We start from the raw sequence: 18,515 nt of genomic DNA, 5'->3' as shown, positions 1-18,515 counted from the left end.
CTCACTCACTCACTCTCTCTCTTTCTCTCTTACACCCCTTCTCACTCTCTCTCCTCGACCCGTCATTCACTCTCACATACTCCCTCTCTCTCACTCTTTCTCTCTCACTCTCTCTTCAACTAGAGCCCAGTGACAAACACCGGTTAACTAATCCCTGTTTAGAGATTACTCTTTTTTCTCTTCTTGTTGTTTTCAGAGGGATTACTTCTTTTTTCTCTCTCCTTCCACGAAAATAATAAGACATAAACCTACTCCTTTTCCAGGTGTACACAAATCTGTCGTGTTTCTCGTGCTCCACGCATCTTACCACGGATTCCATAAATATTGGCCTGGTTGCAACCGCCCGTCCATTAAATTTAACCGCGATTAATGAAGGCTGATTAATGACGTCGTTCTCGATCATTGTGCAGTTGGTGTTGTTGATTGACGTCAATTATTTACGGTTAAATTTCAAATTCAAATGTATTTGTTCATTGTACAATTGCATAGATACAGTCACATAATATACACTATAATAGTATACATCGCACCTAGAGCAGAGAATGAGATTTTTCCGGCTCGAAATCGGTTTTCAAATCCGAGGCCGTAGGCCGTGGACTAGAAAAGATTGAGAGCCGGAAAAACATTTTTGCCCGTGGTGCGAACGCTATTTTTCGCCACACACAAAAATAAACAATATATATGAGAATAGTTGTTTACTAAGCACTTCCGAAAGCAGAAGTGGAAGGTGATAGCTCTAGAAAATCTGAGGTAATCTGAATATCAGGAAATTGTCCAAGTATTTTTATTTTTTATTCTGATTTGTCTAAATAACCTGAAAGATGATGTTCAATTATGTGGGAGGTTGAGTTTATACTTTTTTATTCTTTCAAATGACAATAAGATGATCTTATTATAAATAATATTTTGATTATTGAATAATGAACACAAATAATGAAAAGTTTTTTGATCAGTTGTTTTTTGATCACCTTTCTTAGTTCCATGTTAGCGGCTGGAAAGGGTACTCTTTCCGGCCTAGGCCTGTTCTGACGTCAGACGAGAGTCGTCTGCAATGTCTTTCAGATCTACTACGTAGGGACTGGAAAACAGCGAAAAAAACGGCGAAAAAAAATATTTATCATAGTACGAAAGAACTTGAGTTGTATGACAGTGCATAGAATTTCAGTGCATCTTTAGAGAATTTCAAACACTACATTTAATATTCTACATTCGACAATTCAAAACATTTATGTCACGAATTATAATTAAAGTTCTATTTTACAGTTTTGAGTACTAAGTAGAAAGAATTTTGTTATCAATTCGGATCTCAATCTTTCTAAGTTCAAAATTAATTGTTTCCAGTGTTTGTGTTTGTTTCAATGTGGAAGAAGCTAGTGAAGATTTGAAAAGTTGCACATAACCTCTATTTGGACAATTTATTTTATGAAATTGGGATGAAAAGAAATTTTGGACTGTAGTCTGTTTCTTTGTCCTTAGATTGATTGTAAATGATAAATACATAAATAAATAAACTTTAAGCTATTTGATCCATTAATGTGCAAACGATAGTTCATCTTGTTTCTTGTTTCAAAATTGTATTGAACTGTTTGAAAAGATCTGATATTCGATGACTTTACTCGCAAACCATGTCTTTTTTCGCTGAGGATGATGCCCATATGTGATCTAGGCTTGTGCGTGTGTAATGAGACAGTTGATGACGGATGACGTAAGGACCTACAGCCTTAGGTGGGTTCCGAACCACTGGTAAGCGGGTTTTAAGTTCATAAAAAGTGTTTAGAGGAGTTCGGCTCTCGAAGCGGTCACCCTTACAACGGGAGTAGCAGGTGCATGGAGCTTAACTTATCTTATCGATAGCTTATCACCGCGAACACTGAGTCAAACCGCTCCCGTATATAATATTGAATTGTATGTATTCAAATTTTCAAATTTTCAAATTTCATATTATTTATGTATTGTATTGTATGTATCAATGAATAAATAAATATTGGATGTATTTATTGTTTGGATAGATCTTAGATACACTGACTATACTCCCAAATTTATCATGTCTTCTCATGCACCATACATACGCTTAACGCTATCTACGTTTACTAAAATCATCTATGATCACATGTAGCCTATAATACAGTAGTGTGCTGATATATTCAGGTTCAAATGAACAACTGATCAATCTCTGTTTAAACTGAGATGTTTGTCAAACTTGATAGCATAGTACCTGCTTCTATCTACTGGCTGAATTTATAAATAACTAGCTTTGAAAATTGTCGTATAATCAGGAGAGAAGAGGCGTGACTTAGAGTTGACGAGTGACTAAAAGGTGACACAGTGGCTACTGCCAACTACCGTCTGAATCCAGAAACAGATTTCACTTTGTTGATTGAACAATCAGTTCAGATTAAACATGGATATCCATAGTTGGAAAAACCCTTCAATCTTCCATTTTTGGTGCCTTTTTTTGCACCACTTTCTTTTTATTTTGTTTTAATGTGTATTGTTTTTGTTGTTGTTTGCATGTAATCTTTTTGTTAATGTCTTTATTAAACTTGTATGTGATTGTGTAGAAAGATAGAAGGAAAAGCTTAGGATACAGTAATGAGAATGTGAGCTGGATTCAAGTCAAATTGTCACAATTGTATAAATGGGAGTCATTGAGGTTATGAAACTGGAATGCCAAGGGTTTGAAGTGAATTTTACTATGGTTATAGGTAAGCCATCTGCTACAGCCATCTTCTGGCAGGATTTACAAACACATTTTAAATAGTTGATTGGAAAATCAGGAGTGAGTAGGCGGGGCTAATGTTCCTAATATGAATCTTGTTTGTGATTGGTCTAGGCTAAATCCTTATATGAACCATTAACGTGATTCCTAATATAGATGATGGTTTCTCACCCTTTCTCTTGAGTCCAAGAAGGAGAAATGTTTAAGCTATGAAATTCAGATATTCATGGTTAATTAAAATTACCAAAAAATACTATAAGTAAACTAAAAAATATTTATAAAATAACATAGACAACAGAAATATTTCATTTCAGTATATTCTACTGTTATTTATTAATTTCATTGACATGGATTTCGAACGGTAATTATTTAACCTGAAAATTCGAATTTCATAATGTGTGTTTGCTACATTTCTCATTGCTTGGAGTTGAAAAATTATTACTGTCAATAGAAAATAAACATTATTTATTATTAAATTATGAGAAGTTATTATTAAATTATGATTTAGATAAACATCTCGTTTTTTCATTGATCTTATTCCGTTTTTTTATTGCACAAACAAATCTGAAGATAGAGGCATAGAGATAAGATAACATAATGCTATCTTTTCTTTATGATAGAAAGCAAAGCTTATGATGAATCTATGATGAACTTGAGCTGGATATAACCAAACTATCAGAATTTTATGTGTAAATGGGACTCGGTGGTGTTATTTAAAAGAAATGCTGAAGTCCAAAGTAACTCCCACTATGAAGATCTAATACATTACCTAAAGCCATCTACTGGCAGAGTTTAGGATCATACTTCACATAAGTGATTGACCAATCATATTATATTAAGCAAGCAATTTCTGTATATATTTATATTTGGTTATTTATGTCCAACGGATCTCGAAGACGGCTCTAACGATTTTCACAAAATTTGGAACATAGTAGGTTTATGGTATAAAAATTCGATTGCATCAGGTCTCATCCTTGGGAAAACTCGCTGATCAACATTAAAAGGATAATTCATCCTTGGCTGGAACAGGTGAGACTTTCGTCGTCTGTGGATAGTAGAAAAGTGAGTGAGCGAGTGAGTCTATGAAAAATCAAAATATCGCATTGCACTAGGTCTCATCCTTGGGAAAACTCGCTGAACAAGATTAAAAGGATAATTCATCCTTGGCTGGAACAGCTGAGACATTCGTCGTTTGTGGATGGTAAAAAAGTGAGTGAGCGGGTGAGTCTGTGAAAAATCAAAATATCGCATTGCACTAGGTCTCATCCTTGGGAAAACTCGCTGAACAACAATAAAAGGATAATTGATCCTTGGCTGGAACATCTGAGACTTTCGTCGTCTGTGGATAGTAGAAAAGTGAGTGAGTGAGTGAGTCTATGAAAAATCAAAATATCGCATTGCACTAGATATCATCCTTGGGAAAACTCGCTGATCAACATTAAAAGGATAATTCATCCTTGGCTGGAACAGGTGAGACTTTCGTCGTCTGTGGATAGTAAAAAAGTGAGTGAGCGAGTGAGTATGTGAAAAATCTAAATATCGCATCCCCAAAATTTATAAGCTGACGTATAGCCAGCTGTAAAATATAAGCACGATCATTTTAGAGAATTGTGTTCTGTTTAACAATAAATAAACATAACGAGTGAAGCTCGGTGCCCCGATATTAAAGTATTAAAGTGTTCCTAATAAAATAGGAAACAATATTCATCAAGGCATGTGGGCATCTCCTTTATGTGGAACCTGAACGTGACTAATGTATGGGCATATTCCCAAAATATAGATGATGGGTTTCTCTATCTCTGTCTTGTGTCAAATAATGAAAAAGATAGTGATGCTATGAAAAGTATCTGAAGACTGAGATTTGTCATTTGTCTCGATTTTCATTTTTGATATTTGTGCTGATGCATTATTACATCCCTTTAGTTGATTCAACTTATGTGTCCCCATACATTTCAGGAGTGAGACCAATATTTTTTTATTTTATTCCATATTTTTTCTATCTCTATTTTTTCTACTCTATTCAATGGATAAATAAATACTGGGAGCAGACTAATATCATAGAGAAACAATAGCATGAGTAGATATCCCATGGTATAGGGCGTTTATGTCGCAACTTTTACTGTTATCTCAAGCTGATAGTCCACGTACAGTATTTCTTTCCTAAAAAGGTGTGTGACGCTGGTAGTCTTCCATATTATGCCGTTCATACACTGTCACCCCAACAAAACAGTAAAAATTGACAATAATCGACAGTAATTGGCTTCAGATAACAGTAAAAGTTGCGACATAAACGACCTATACCATGGGATATCTACTTACGCTATTGTTTCTCTATGCTAATATATTTCAAAAATGTAGTTTATTTCATCCCTATTAGCTTTTTCACAAGGAAGAGCATCATGTGATTGTATACATCTTCCTAACACGATCGAGAAAAATGAATATAGACCTCACTTGGTACAATCACAGACGAGAGGGTAGCACTGATATTATTAATGAGGTTTTACGGTTTAAAGTTGAAGACGTCAAGGAAAAAAGTGAAACCAATATAAGTAAACTGGAACTTATTGATGATGGAGACGAATACAATGAAGGACGTTTTGGAGGAGAAGAAGATATGGTTTGGGAAGCAGAAAAAGAAGAGAAATGAGATGAAGAGGAGTAAGAAGGAAGAGGAGAATTGAAAAAAAGAGGACGGAAATGAATAGGAATAAGAAAGCAAAGGAGAGTTAATAAAAGAAGAACAGAAACGAGAGAAGTAAAGAACAGAATTGAATAAGATGAAGATCATGAGCGATGACATTTAAGAAGGAGAAGGAGGATAAGAAGAAGAGGGAGAAAAAGAAGAAGAAGAGGAGGAAAGTTTAAGAAAAGAAGAAGGAGTATTAGAAGAAGGTGGTGTATGAAAGGTGAGGTAGTGGAGAGGAAGGAAAAGGAGGACAGGGAATGAGAAAGAGAAGACCATATCGGTAGATCAGAACAAAGGAGGAGACGAGAAGTGGAAAAAGAAAAAGAAGAAGAAGGAAAAGAAGAAGAAGAAGAAGATAAAGAAGGAGAAGAGGATGAAAAAAAGAAGATATATGCGAAAAAGTTGGTGAATTAAGGAAGAGGAAGAGGAGAAGAAGGAAAAGGAAGACAAAAAGGACGAGAAAGAGAAGACTATGGGGTAGATCAGAACAAATGAAGAGGCGAGAACAACAAGAAGAAGAGAACTGAGAAAATAAAGAAGAAGAAGAAGCAAATTTGCAGCAGAACAGCAGCAAAAAACTGTGAAGAGCAACACGGAAAACGGTGTGAATTGGTGTAGTGAGTTAGAAGCAGCAGAACTCAACTCAGCTTTCAACTAATACTTGGAACAGTAGAGGGGTGAGTTGAGTGTCCCTTCCCGCGCAAACTGGTAGGCGTGCCCTCTGATTGGTCGGCCGAGGGGCGTTGCCTAGCAACCCGATCCCACCCGAACATTGCCGAGCAGTTCCGGAAATTCGTCTGCACACAAGGCAGAGAGCCTCAGTTGTTCAGACGGGGTCGCAAGATGCACACCTAGATAAGCGATTTCAACGATCGAATCCACAGATTGCGGTGTTTTTGTTTGAGTTTTCATCGGGAAAACTCCGGGAAAGCGCGCGCTACGAGCCGAGAAAACTTGCGAAACAATGTGGTGAAAACTGGCTTCGAAAGTTGTGGGGTAACACTTATGTTCACACATATGCGAACACAGTTTTAGGCACAGTGATCAAAAACCTTCCGAAATTGTTACGAAAAATCCTAAAGATACCTCAACGGTTTCCACAGATATTACTAATTTCCCAAAGGTATCAACTCCACCTAAAATTTCAAATCCCTACCAACTAAATCTCAACCTAACCTTAAAACTCAACAGTGTGTAGTATAATACGTCTCCAGTATTGAATAGACACCTCTCTGTACTTTAGATAATATTGTTCCATAGTCCGCCGTTGTACTAAATTGTTTCGTGAACATATTGTTTAAAATAATGTTGGGAAAAACGTGTAGGGATTGATTTCTGTGCACCAAGTGAACGATTCGAGGAAAATTTTGGAAAAATGTGTTGTGTATCGATTTTCAGCGTGAGTTGGGAAATTTGAAAACTGTGGACGTGTTTTGGAAAAGCGCTGATTGTTGCAGGTTGGTTGGAGTTCAATTTTTTCTAGAGTTTAAGGGTTCTTGATGATATTTTATTGATAGATTATATTTATATTGTGAAACTTCTCCATGATTGAAAACAATGTATTGTCAATTCTACTTGGTTTAGTATCGTATTCTCAAGAATAAAATTTAATATGTATTATCATTCATCCCATCATCATCACCTAGGCTTTAAATACTTCTAGAAAGTCGCCTTCTAATACTTCTAGAAAGTTAGGTTACTTTTATTATCATTTATTAAAATAAATGATAATAATAGGCTATAGATACTAATTAGAGTAGAACACCGTCATGACAATACAATCAATGTCTTCGATTTTAGTATTTTATTGGAGAGTTGGAGAATGCTAGGATGAATGTGTGGTATTAGATAGGTGTAACAAGGTTTTTTGTGCCTAAATTGATTGAAGACGTAACTCTTGGAATGAAATACGTATAAAACGGTGAAGTATAGATAAGTTAGACTAGGATCATTCTTAGCCTAGAGATAGTAGGAAGTATTGTATATAGGACGTGTTTTATTACTATCAATGAAAAACTAAACTTCAATTGTCCCCTATTTTATTGATAGTAAACGGAACCATATAATCCTTTCCATGCCTGGTTTGGAACCCTCTGAAATAAAGTGAATCCATCCTGTTTACCTTGAAATAAACTGAAAAGTACGCTAAAAATCATAGAATTGAGATAGTTTGGGCTAACATTATTTCTGATAAACTGTTTGAGAGTCTCGAAATTTGAACATCTATTCATTTCATCCATCCTGTTTACCTTGAAATAAACCGAAAAGTACGCTAGAAATCATAAAATTGAGATATTTTGGGCTAACATTTCTGATACAATGTTTGAGGGTCTTGGAATTTGAACATCTATTCATTCAACATTTTCTCTGATTCTTTGACTGAGGTTTCCGATGAGTTTGTCTTGTGATTTGGAAATCTATTAATTCTCTCTATATTATCATGGGTGGAAAACCACCTAAAAATGTACTTTTCAATGCATATCACCCGTTCTTGGTACAGAACACCCTTAGAGTCTTGTTTCGCCGTTAAATTACTTGAAAACACGATTCACATCTCAATATTTATGCTATCGAGAAAAGGTAGACTTGTATTGTTTTAGAAACCCCCTTGAATCTTGATTTGCCGTAAAATTACTTGAAAACACGATTCACATCTCAATATGCTATCGAGGAAAGGTAGAATGAATGAGATTGGTTGAGTCTATTTTTTCTGAGACATGTATTGAATCTGATTATTGAGATATCTATTCGTATATTAATCAATATTGATTCGCTGATCTCTTGCAGTTGATTGATTGATTGAGTACTTTATTTATGTAGATTACAATATATACTGGCTTATACACTTATATACAATAGCTTACGATATAGCAAAATTATAGATGAATTTACATAATATAGACTAAGAAAATAATTATTGAAAGTATATGATATGAAAAAGTAATTTGTGATATAATAACTATGGATAATTATATTGTTATGCATCTACATAAATTGGCGGAGCTTTGGACATATCAATGTCCATTCTTCGGAAAGAATATTAAAAATATCCTCCCCACTAACTCTCTACCAAAAAATTTCACGAGAATTCTCTGCAGTTGCAGAGAATAACGTTGAGTTCACCTTGAAACTTAAAATGATGTTGATCCAAAATATTTCCGATAAATTGTCCTATAATACGCGATTAATTTCCTACAACTACATCAGTAAAGAACTGTCTTACGATAAACGATTTTTGATTGAAAACTATAGAATTTAACCACGAAACTTTATAGTCTTTTGGGTACCGTACTTAAACTAGAGGGAGGTTAATTTTCTACAACTATATCAGTTTATCTAGTGCCTGTATTACGATGATAAGTAATTTTTGAATTGAAAACTATTAAATTCAACTATAAAACGTTCTATTCTTTCGGTGATTTGGATTCTGAACATATTTATATTTTTTCCACCAAAATATCATGCTCGTATCTCGTGAAACACCTGAAAACCTGTGAATTTTTACGTGGAATATTACTTGGAATGATAACTTGAACTCATGGTTTAAGATTCTTGTACGTAGTTTGAAGAAAAACTTAGTTTAGAGACAAACCTAGATAGTCTACATGAGACGAACTTACGAACTTGGTTTAGAGACAAATTTGTAGCCCAAGTTTGTCTTTGAGTGAAATAGACAAACTCTTTGTATAAAGAGAGACTTATACCCCAATACATATAATTTATAGTGGAGTGTATATTTATTCATTGAATTATCTTTGCCTATTAAGAAATTATTCAATGCATAAAACTTCATTGTTTTAATTGTATTAATTATTATAGTATTCTAATTTGTAATGTAATTGTTTTTTTTTAACGAATGAATGAATTTTATTTGCCAAAAACAAAATACAAAAAAGCTTTACAAAAATAAATATAAGTATATGCTACTGCACTTAAACCAAGATACATACATTTATTTAATTAGATATAATAACGAAATGATATCCTTTACATTACAAACAATAGTTTTAAAATGAAGATTCAATTTATGATCACATGCATAAGTACAGTAGGTGAGGCAAAAACACCGGCAAAAGGAAGATTCCTTGTGCGCCAGTGTGAGTCGTGAATCAATTAATTTATAGATTTAATTTATAGATTCAATTTGAAAGATATTAGGAGTAGGATATTAAATAAAAAATAAACTAATAAAAAATAAACTAAATTAAATATAAAATAAACATAGTTCTCCGTGATTGATATCAAATTGAAATATAATATTAGCTCAACAACGTGAACATTAAATCAAATGCTATCACTATCTACGACAAAATCGATTATTAACAATAACCTACTCCTTGTTCTTTATCACTTGAAATAATTATTATGATGATAGCGGATCAACGATCAATTCTAATGAATCATTGACGCCGGTACGACTCTGATATCAAATTAAAACTAATTGAAATGTATTTGATGCAGTAGTGAATATTATCAATCAAATATAATTGAAAATTGCAGCCTAAAGCCTTCCCATAGTAGTTTATTATAATATTCTATTTTTCATAAATTTCTATGAAGTAGTGATATATTATCCTATTCAGAATGTACTTCAATTTTTAAAGCTTGAAACTGTTGGAAATTCAATTTATATTCTATTCTGAATTATTCTATATTATTTGTAGTTTATAAGGCAATGTAGCTTATTCTAGGCATTCTTTATAACAAACTGAACTGTCTCCGCTGTTGAGTTTTTTGAACTTTTTTAATCAAACAACAGAGAACGCAATTATTATAAGCAGATTGTACTACAGAAAATAGATAAGAAGATAAACTCTGAGGGAAACAGCTGCTTGCAATCAGTTTATTCACCTCCGATAAGCAACTGATTGCTTAGAATTAAATAAACAAGAGATATTCCTTGATCTATTTTATCAAAGTCGATAAAAGTATGAATTATTTCGAAAACCATATTATTGGTGATTGATAGAATATGAGTTGATTCCGTTTACACCAAATTTATTAACAAAATGTTAATAACTTATCCTCATAGATTCTATTAGATTGAACGGAACTTGATGAACACATGTGTTCATCATGTGTATGATGAGTTATGTTCAATCTAATAGAATCTATGAAGATTAAGTTATTAACAAAATGTTAATAACTTATCCTCATAGATTCTATTAGATTGAACATAACTTATCATAAGCACATCATGATAAACATATGTGTTTTGTCAAGTTCCGTTCAATCTAATAGAATCTATAAGGATTAAGTTATTAACGTTTTGTCAATAACAAAAAGTTATTAAAAAAATTATTAACATTTTGTTAATAACTTTGGTGTAAACGCAGCTTTAGTATTCAGATGTCATGAATCTATTGAAAAAATATTCAACACTAGACAAAGTATCAGATATTCCAATGACGTTTTTCTATGGATGTTTACTAAAATCATTCATTGTTTACGTGAAATTATTCATGGGATGAAACTAGGAAAAAATCATGTTTTTGTACTCAGGGGACCTTGAAACGTATAGAAAACTTGAAATTAGGGTACCTTAATTTTTTTGGTAAGCAATACTTGCCTTACCTATGGTAATAGGGCAAGGAAAGTAGAAAGTATATAGTTTTAAGAAGAGTAAAAACATACACATCCCATTCAAACTTCAATTCCCAACTATGGTTTCGATGAAATAATCACAACTATACATATAGAGCTATTAAAATTTAAAATATAATTTTTAAGAATCTAGTTGGCCGTAAATGTTAATCTTAGTAAATGATCAATAAGTATAGTTATCTTGCAAAAAACCCGACTATATAAACTCTATCACCACAACCATGAATTAAGTTTCACGTTCTACGTTACTACGTGAACAGGATATATCAATTAGTTTCTAGTTTCTTCCCAGGGAAATTCCCCATATACCAGAATTCCCGTTCCAAGAATACAGAAATACTGTGGAATTTGATAAATTCTATTTCTGTTCTCAACTCTTATGATGTCTCGTACTCAAGTTACCCAATATAATCAAGTAGCCTAATGAACGCATAATGAGAATACAATTGAGCTATTATTATCTGAAATTATAATTTATTGTTAGAATTATCTGAATTAATAATTATTGTTGGTTAAATAAGTCCAGTTATCCGGATCTATATAGTAGGAGAAAGAATTTATTAACAGTACTGGTGCAATTTCTTATTTCAAGTATTCAAAATTGCGAACAATAGGTAATAATTCATTAATTTTGGACCTTCATGTAACAGGTTGAATTAGATCATGCGAAAATTCTGGGATGAAGCTGTATGGAAAGTTTTGAATGAAAATCAAATGGAAAAATGAATGAAAAAATCTATGAAGTGAGAACGTAACGTAGTCTTTTTTTCACTTTTTGTGTAGTTGAGAAGTTGATATTGTGGTAATTATTCATATTGAATGAAAAAGACTAAGAAATTGTGGGGTTTTTTTGACAATTTCTTAGTCTTTTTCATTCAATAACGTAGTCTACATGCTGAAATATTATACGTGTCTCTCAAGTTTCAACTTTTCTCCAATAAATATTCCGATAGGATTTAGTTAATGGGAATTATTTTTATTAATAATAATAGTAATATCGAGAGACCTGGCTGGCTCAGGTCTGGTGTCAGAGTTTTCAGGTCGCAACTGATCAATTTCAGGGCCTCTGACATGACCTAACGACTGCAATTTTATTGAAAACTAGCAGGTAACCCGTGCTCCGCAAAGGTTTATTTGAAAAATAGGCAAACTGAAAACTTGACGTAATAAAATCTTGAAGAATTGAAAATAGGCCTATAACTATCCTCGGTAAATTAAGAATATATATATGCCAAACTCCTAGTTAATCAGTCCAGTAGTTCAGACGTATTGATGCATCATTCTTGAATTTCCCATTTCGAACGTGTATAAGCTGATTCTTCCCTTATTATATTATAGATTGTATAATTTTGACAATTATTGTATTGTTTGAAGAAGGCAAAATGGGTTTCTACCTGTTGTATCCATACATAATTAAATAAATATATATTCTTGAATTATTACATTATTTCATCTTCATATCGTTCAATAAATCTTTGATATTCAAGAATCATGGGCCTATTTCAGAGAGAGTCATCATGGGTCTATTTATCCATTATAATATTATTGAAAGTGATTTATTTATTCTTTATACATTCATACAATAAATAAATTATCAAAGGAAGAAGAAAAATAAGGTAACTTTGTGCTATTCCTCTCCCAAATTTAGATAACACATAGTCCGAAATAGGTTAAGTCTTGTAGCTCTTCAATTCATAAAATTTTCAGTCCTCAAGTATTTTCACAAAGTAGATTTTCAAATTTAGATGCTTCAAAACTAAACATAGAAGAAATATTTCACATTATTATAACTAAAATTGGAAATTATCCACATATGAATATGAATAATGCAAATGATAGGATCTTAACCACTGTCCAATTTGTAACCTAAAGAATAAACTGATAAATTGATTAAGTTGACACGAATATGAAGTTTAAAAACAAATTTGATCACATTATATTGATAACTAGAGTTTTTCAACTACTATAATATTCACGTAACAGCCTACTAGTTGATCAAGATATTCATCTATAATTTAAATCGACGGTCAATTATTATCATCCATAATTCATAAGGCAATTAATCAAGTCATGAATTAGGTTCACTGCTTACTTAAGAACTTGAATGTTTGAATGATTGAATCTTTCGGAACTTGAATGATTGAATCTTCCGATATGATCACACTTGAATATGATCATAGATATTGAATTTATCTAGATATAGGTATTGAGCATGATTTCCCTTGTTTTAATATTAGTTTATTCTAATGATTGAAACGTGAATACTCTTATAAGTATTCACTATAAGTATATTATAAACATTAAAATAATAAAAATTTTATAATATCATTACGTATGTTTGAAGGTCAAATAAATTAGTTGTTTGAGACAACTAGTCTGATATTTCATGAGTAATCTTACAATATTCATTTATTCTTTTTCCGTTGATACTTTACTCAAATATTCATTTATTATTTTACAAAGGCGACTTTCAAGAAGTATTATAAGCCTCATTGGCAATGAATCGCAAAAAATATGTGAACATTCTCGTTTAATGAGTGTATAAAATTCTGATATAAATTTGCAAACGTTACATTGCGGAAGAAATCTTTCTTAAGCAATATTAAGGTAATTCTACACCGGTATAAGCCTACATGGTTTAATCGGATAGTGTTGATTTAAAGATTCAAAAATACAGCAAAGAAAGATTGCAATTAGGTTTATAGAAGATTATCAAACTGCGTTAAGGAGAATCAAGTATATTGGTTGTTATTTTATTCTCATTTTAATGTTTTTTTTTTCAAATTGTATGCTCAATGTGCGTTATGAGGGCAAAAATGGGATTCAGTTCCTGGTGCCCTCAAATATGTATATTCTCAAATAAATAAACATTATCAATCCAGATCACTGTAATTGATTAAGTTATCTGATAAATTCTAGTACCTACTTTGATCGTTAGATTAATTTGTACTTTCATTGTTAGTAAGGTAACCTCAGTCTCTTTCTACTATCTTTACCAAAATAGGTCATGAATGCCTAATTACGCTTTTGTGAATTGTAATAAATAGTCAATTATTTTGGTGTATTTATAATATTGGTTCTCAAGAGTATAGTTGGTTATCTATGAGGTCTCTTGAAGTATGGAATTCCCCTCAGAACCGAGCTGACATTACAATGACAGTAGGATAATTATATAACACCAATATGCATTTATTCCCTTTGATAGATAAGCTTTTACCGGGTTTTACCTGGTGAAAGTCAGCCTGTTCTAATTCCCACAGATCAGGACATACGAATTCCTTATTACTCCACTAAAAGTTTATCAGAATTGTTGATAAATGTGTCTCAGATACAGTTCTCTGTAGAGACTCACATTATAATGACAGTGGAGAAAGATAGGAAAACAGTGAACGATACATTAAATATAATATGATTCTGTATATAACGTTTGATGTAGTCTAAGTTCCCTTAGTCCCATATCATTGTTAAAATAGTATAAGGTGGTCCACTTCCCTTACTTCAATCATTCCTGGACCGAAAATCAAGTAACGAAAGCAGTGTGTGATTACATAACCTTATCTTTTTGACAACATTAACATTTTATCAAAATTTTTGGAGAGAAATAGTACAGGCTCAGCCTAGTTTTTCCTCCAATGTCATAATTGTATTATGATTATAGTATTTTATACAATAAATGAATAAATAAATAAATAGATAAATAAATATCATTTTTAAAATAGCTGTAGAGTTGAATACTTGAGTTACTGAATAATTATTTTAAAACGAAAATCTCAATTAAATGCTGTAAATAACCCCCAAGTATTCAATTGGGATTTTCGTTTGATAATAATTATTCATTAATTAGCATTTGAACAAATGCAATTTCCAATTTATTTTCATCTGTGGACTTGAATTATTACTCTTAATCGACTTTGAATATGAAGAATAGCTCAATGGAAAATCTTATGAAATACAATACAGCTTATACTTGTAGTATTTGGTAATTTATATCCCCTTATTTTAATAACATTGTTTCAATAGTTGTATTGTGGAATCAGGAGTCGAGAATGTTTTATTGTCGTAGACAAAATTGCATTGACAAAGTCACTCCATGTTAATGGAATACCATAAATTTCTCTAGTTATAAATGAGCAAAAAATGCACCATGAACATAGAACTCAGAAATGTATGAGAAATTTCCTAATGAATTTTTTTTTGAAATACAATACAACTTATAGTATTTGGTAGTTTACTATTCTGAAGGCATTATTCTAATAGTTGTATTGTGAAATAGAGAATGGTTTATTCTCACAAACAAAATTGCATTGATAAAAGTCACTCAATGTTAATGGAATATTATATTTCTCTAGTTATACATGAGTAAACATTGCACCATGAACATAGAACTCAGAACTGAATCGAAGATTACCTAAAATTTGACGAAAATTGTACATTGGAGTTGAAATGGAAGCCGATTGAAGCCGATTGGTGATCAGCCAATAGAATTGCGTGAACAGTGGGAGTGTCCTTCCACTCTTCTGTGATTGATCGAGGAGTTCTGTGACGTTGAAAGTAGTTGACATTGAATCCGTCACTCAGCAATAGAGTTAATGTTTAAAAAACGGTTACAGAATATCAAATTTCAATGTATTATAAACTAGTCATAACTTATCATAAGTAGTTGATGTTGAATCCGACATCCAGCAAGAGAGTTAGTGTTAAAAATGGTTACAGAAAACCAAATTTCAACGTATTATAAACTAGTCATAACTACTTATCATTTACTTTCATACTATTCAACTTATCATAAGTAGTTGATGTTGAATCCGACATCCAGCAATTGAGTTCATGTTTAAAACGGTTACAGAAAATCAAATTTCAACGTTTTATAAACTAGTCATAACTTATCATACCAACTTCAATACTATTCAACTTATCATAAGTAGTTGATGTTGAATCCGACATCCATCAATAGAGTTAATGTTAAAAACGGTTCATGAAAATCAAATTTTAACTTACTTTGATCATGATGAGTAGTTGGCGTTGAATCCAACATCCAGCAGAAAAGTTGTAGTTGAAAAAGGTACCTGGGAATCAAATTTCTACTTATTACAATCATTATAAGTAGTTGTCGTTAAATACAAAATCCAATAAAAGAGTTGAAGCTGAAAACGATTATTGAAAACGAATTTCAACTCATAATTATGCAAAATCATAATTTCATAGCATAGAAATCAGGCACATTTATCATGCAAATATTTCAGAACCAACTATCAGATTCCCTATTTTGTTTCAGTTATTTCCGTGTCTATATATTATATCAGCAGCAAAGAAAATACCATAACATAAAAACCCTGCTTCTTCAATGAGTTTCCGATCTGCTAGAATAATATCATTGTTGATTCTTACTGCAGCGTTCACACATAAATGAAAGTATGTGAACCCTGCCATGAGATCCTATTGGTTTCATTTTCTGTCCATCAGAGAAGAAATTCATAAGGCTTTAATAGTGTACCGTCAATAATTTTATCGATTCCATCTCTGAATTCTTCCAAGCCTTGTGTGTCGTCTTCAAGAATTGTCAGGAATTTTTGTTGTCGGACACCATTGTTGTCAACTTTTCTTCACTTCTTTTGTCGCATATTTGGTGTCAACTAATTGTTGTCATTATTTTGTCTGAGTAGCCTACATTAATTTTCATTCTTCTTTGGTCGTATTCAGTTTTGCTCCAACAGTTTTATTTTATCATATCTTCATCTCATTTTATCCAAGTTCGGTCTTTATACACATTGACGGCTGAAATATAGCAGGCTATATCTGCCAAAGCTTCACTTTTAGCGGTGTTCAAGGAATTTGGATGTCCTGGTGCCGGTTGCAAGTATGTCGGTTAAATTTTAATCGTGATTAATTCCACGAGAAGCAATCGGAGAAACCGTCTTTTCAATAAAGTCTTCTCTGATTGGTTCTCGTGAAAGTTATCACGGCTAAAATTTAACCGGCATTTGTGCAACCGGGTCCTGATCTGTGAGAAAAGCCGTCTTTTCAATAAAGTCTTCTCTGATTGGTTTTCGTGAAAGTGATCACGGTTAAAATTTAACCGACGTTCGTGCAACCGGACCCTGATCTGTGAGAATATGAAGGAAAATCCATCTAAAATTGTCAACACTGAATGAATGGGAAGCATTGATTTAATTTTTGAGCAATACTACACCACTATAACTTCCATATTCACTATATACTTAATTATTAAATTATAGTAGCAGGTAACCCATGCTCCGCAAGTGTCTATTCTAACTTGACAAACTGAAAACTTGACTTATTGAGATCTTGAAGAATCTAAATTAAACCTATAATCATCCTCGGTTAATTAAGAATCTATATGCAAAATTTCAAGTTAATCAGTCCAGTAGTTGAGACGTGATGATGCGACAAACATAATTTTCCTATCCCGTACAAGCCAGTTCGTTCCTTTATTGTCCGAGCGAAGTGAGGTCTAAGATTCAAGTCGACGGTTTGGCATTCTCTTAATGTTTGAATGTCTTAAATGTTTAAATGTGCGCATTTACGGCGAAAAGCGGCAATAGATTTTCATGAAATTTGACAGGTATGTTCCTTTTTTAATTGCGCGTCGACGTATATACAAGGTTTTTGAAAATTTTGCATTTCAAGGATAATATAAGAGGAAAAAGGAGCCTCCTTCATACACCAATATTGGAGTAAAAATCAGACTATAGGATTATTCATTATAAATCAGCTGACAAGTGATTACACAGATGTGTGGAGGAGCCAGTCTATTGCTGTATTTCCATAAGGTCTATAGTTTCCAAAGACCTTAAAGAGATATAGACTCACAATGCCTATGCCTTCCCAATGATAGCTCTTACTTGAAATTGAAGGCCGCCATTGGGGTATTTTAGCACGAGATATTATTTATTTGTAATACTATAGATCACAAAGGCATTGGTGGCATTGGTATGTAATAATCTTATGGGTTGCCCCATAATCTTAATTTTCGATAATCTTCGATTAGTTCTGAGTTCTATGTTCATGGTGCAATGCAAAGACCATAAACATAAGACTTATGTAATAATCTTATGGGTTGCCCCCTCAATGGCCGATTTCAATTCCAAGTAAGACACTAGCGCTGCATGTGAGTCTATGCATCTTTAAGGTCTTTGATAGTTTCAATCAGGTACTTGAGGATGAGAATACTGCGTGAGGTCTACTGTTCACAGAACTACTAGTTAAAGTTAAGATAGCTTTGCTATGTTATGGTATACATATATCCACTACCTATATACTAGTATAGCTATAGTATAACATATACATATAAAACTATATTAGCTATTGCTAAAGTATAGTTATACGAGTATATTATAACGGACCCACGCCGGGGATTCCCCGCCTGATATAGACTCATATATTTCTGGGGAAACCAATCGAAATTCATCGAAAACTGGTCTAAATCTATTTTCATAAACACACATGAATAATTTGTATCTATTCTGGTATTTCATTCTCAGT

The 18,515-nt window shown here is 32.6% G+C and overlaps 1 protein-coding gene across 2 annotated transcripts in view; it reads left to right on the top strand.

Moving 5' to 3' along the window:
• Window positions 1-6,242: 6,242 nt before the first annotated feature.
• LOC111046116 (GATA-binding factor C) overlaps window positions 6,243-18,515 on the top strand; it is a 118,012-nt gene continuing 105,739 nt past the window's right edge. For both annotated transcript variants that reach the window (XM_039439572.1, XM_039439570.1), the window contains exon 1: window positions 6,243-6,865. The gene's annotated coding sequence lies outside the window, so the exon portion shown is untranslated. The remainder of the gene's footprint in view (window positions 6,866-18,515) is intronic.

The sequence above is a fragment of the Nilaparvata lugens genome, chromosome 13, assembly GCF_014356525.2.
Source record: "Nilaparvata lugens isolate BPH chromosome 13, ASM1435652v1, whole genome shotgun sequence".
Taxonomy (NCBI): Eukaryota; Metazoa; Arthropoda; class Insecta; order Hemiptera; family Delphacidae; genus Nilaparvata; species Nilaparvata lugens.
Note: the sequence above shows the minus strand (reverse complement) of the source record. Positions and strands in the feature narration are given on the sequence as shown.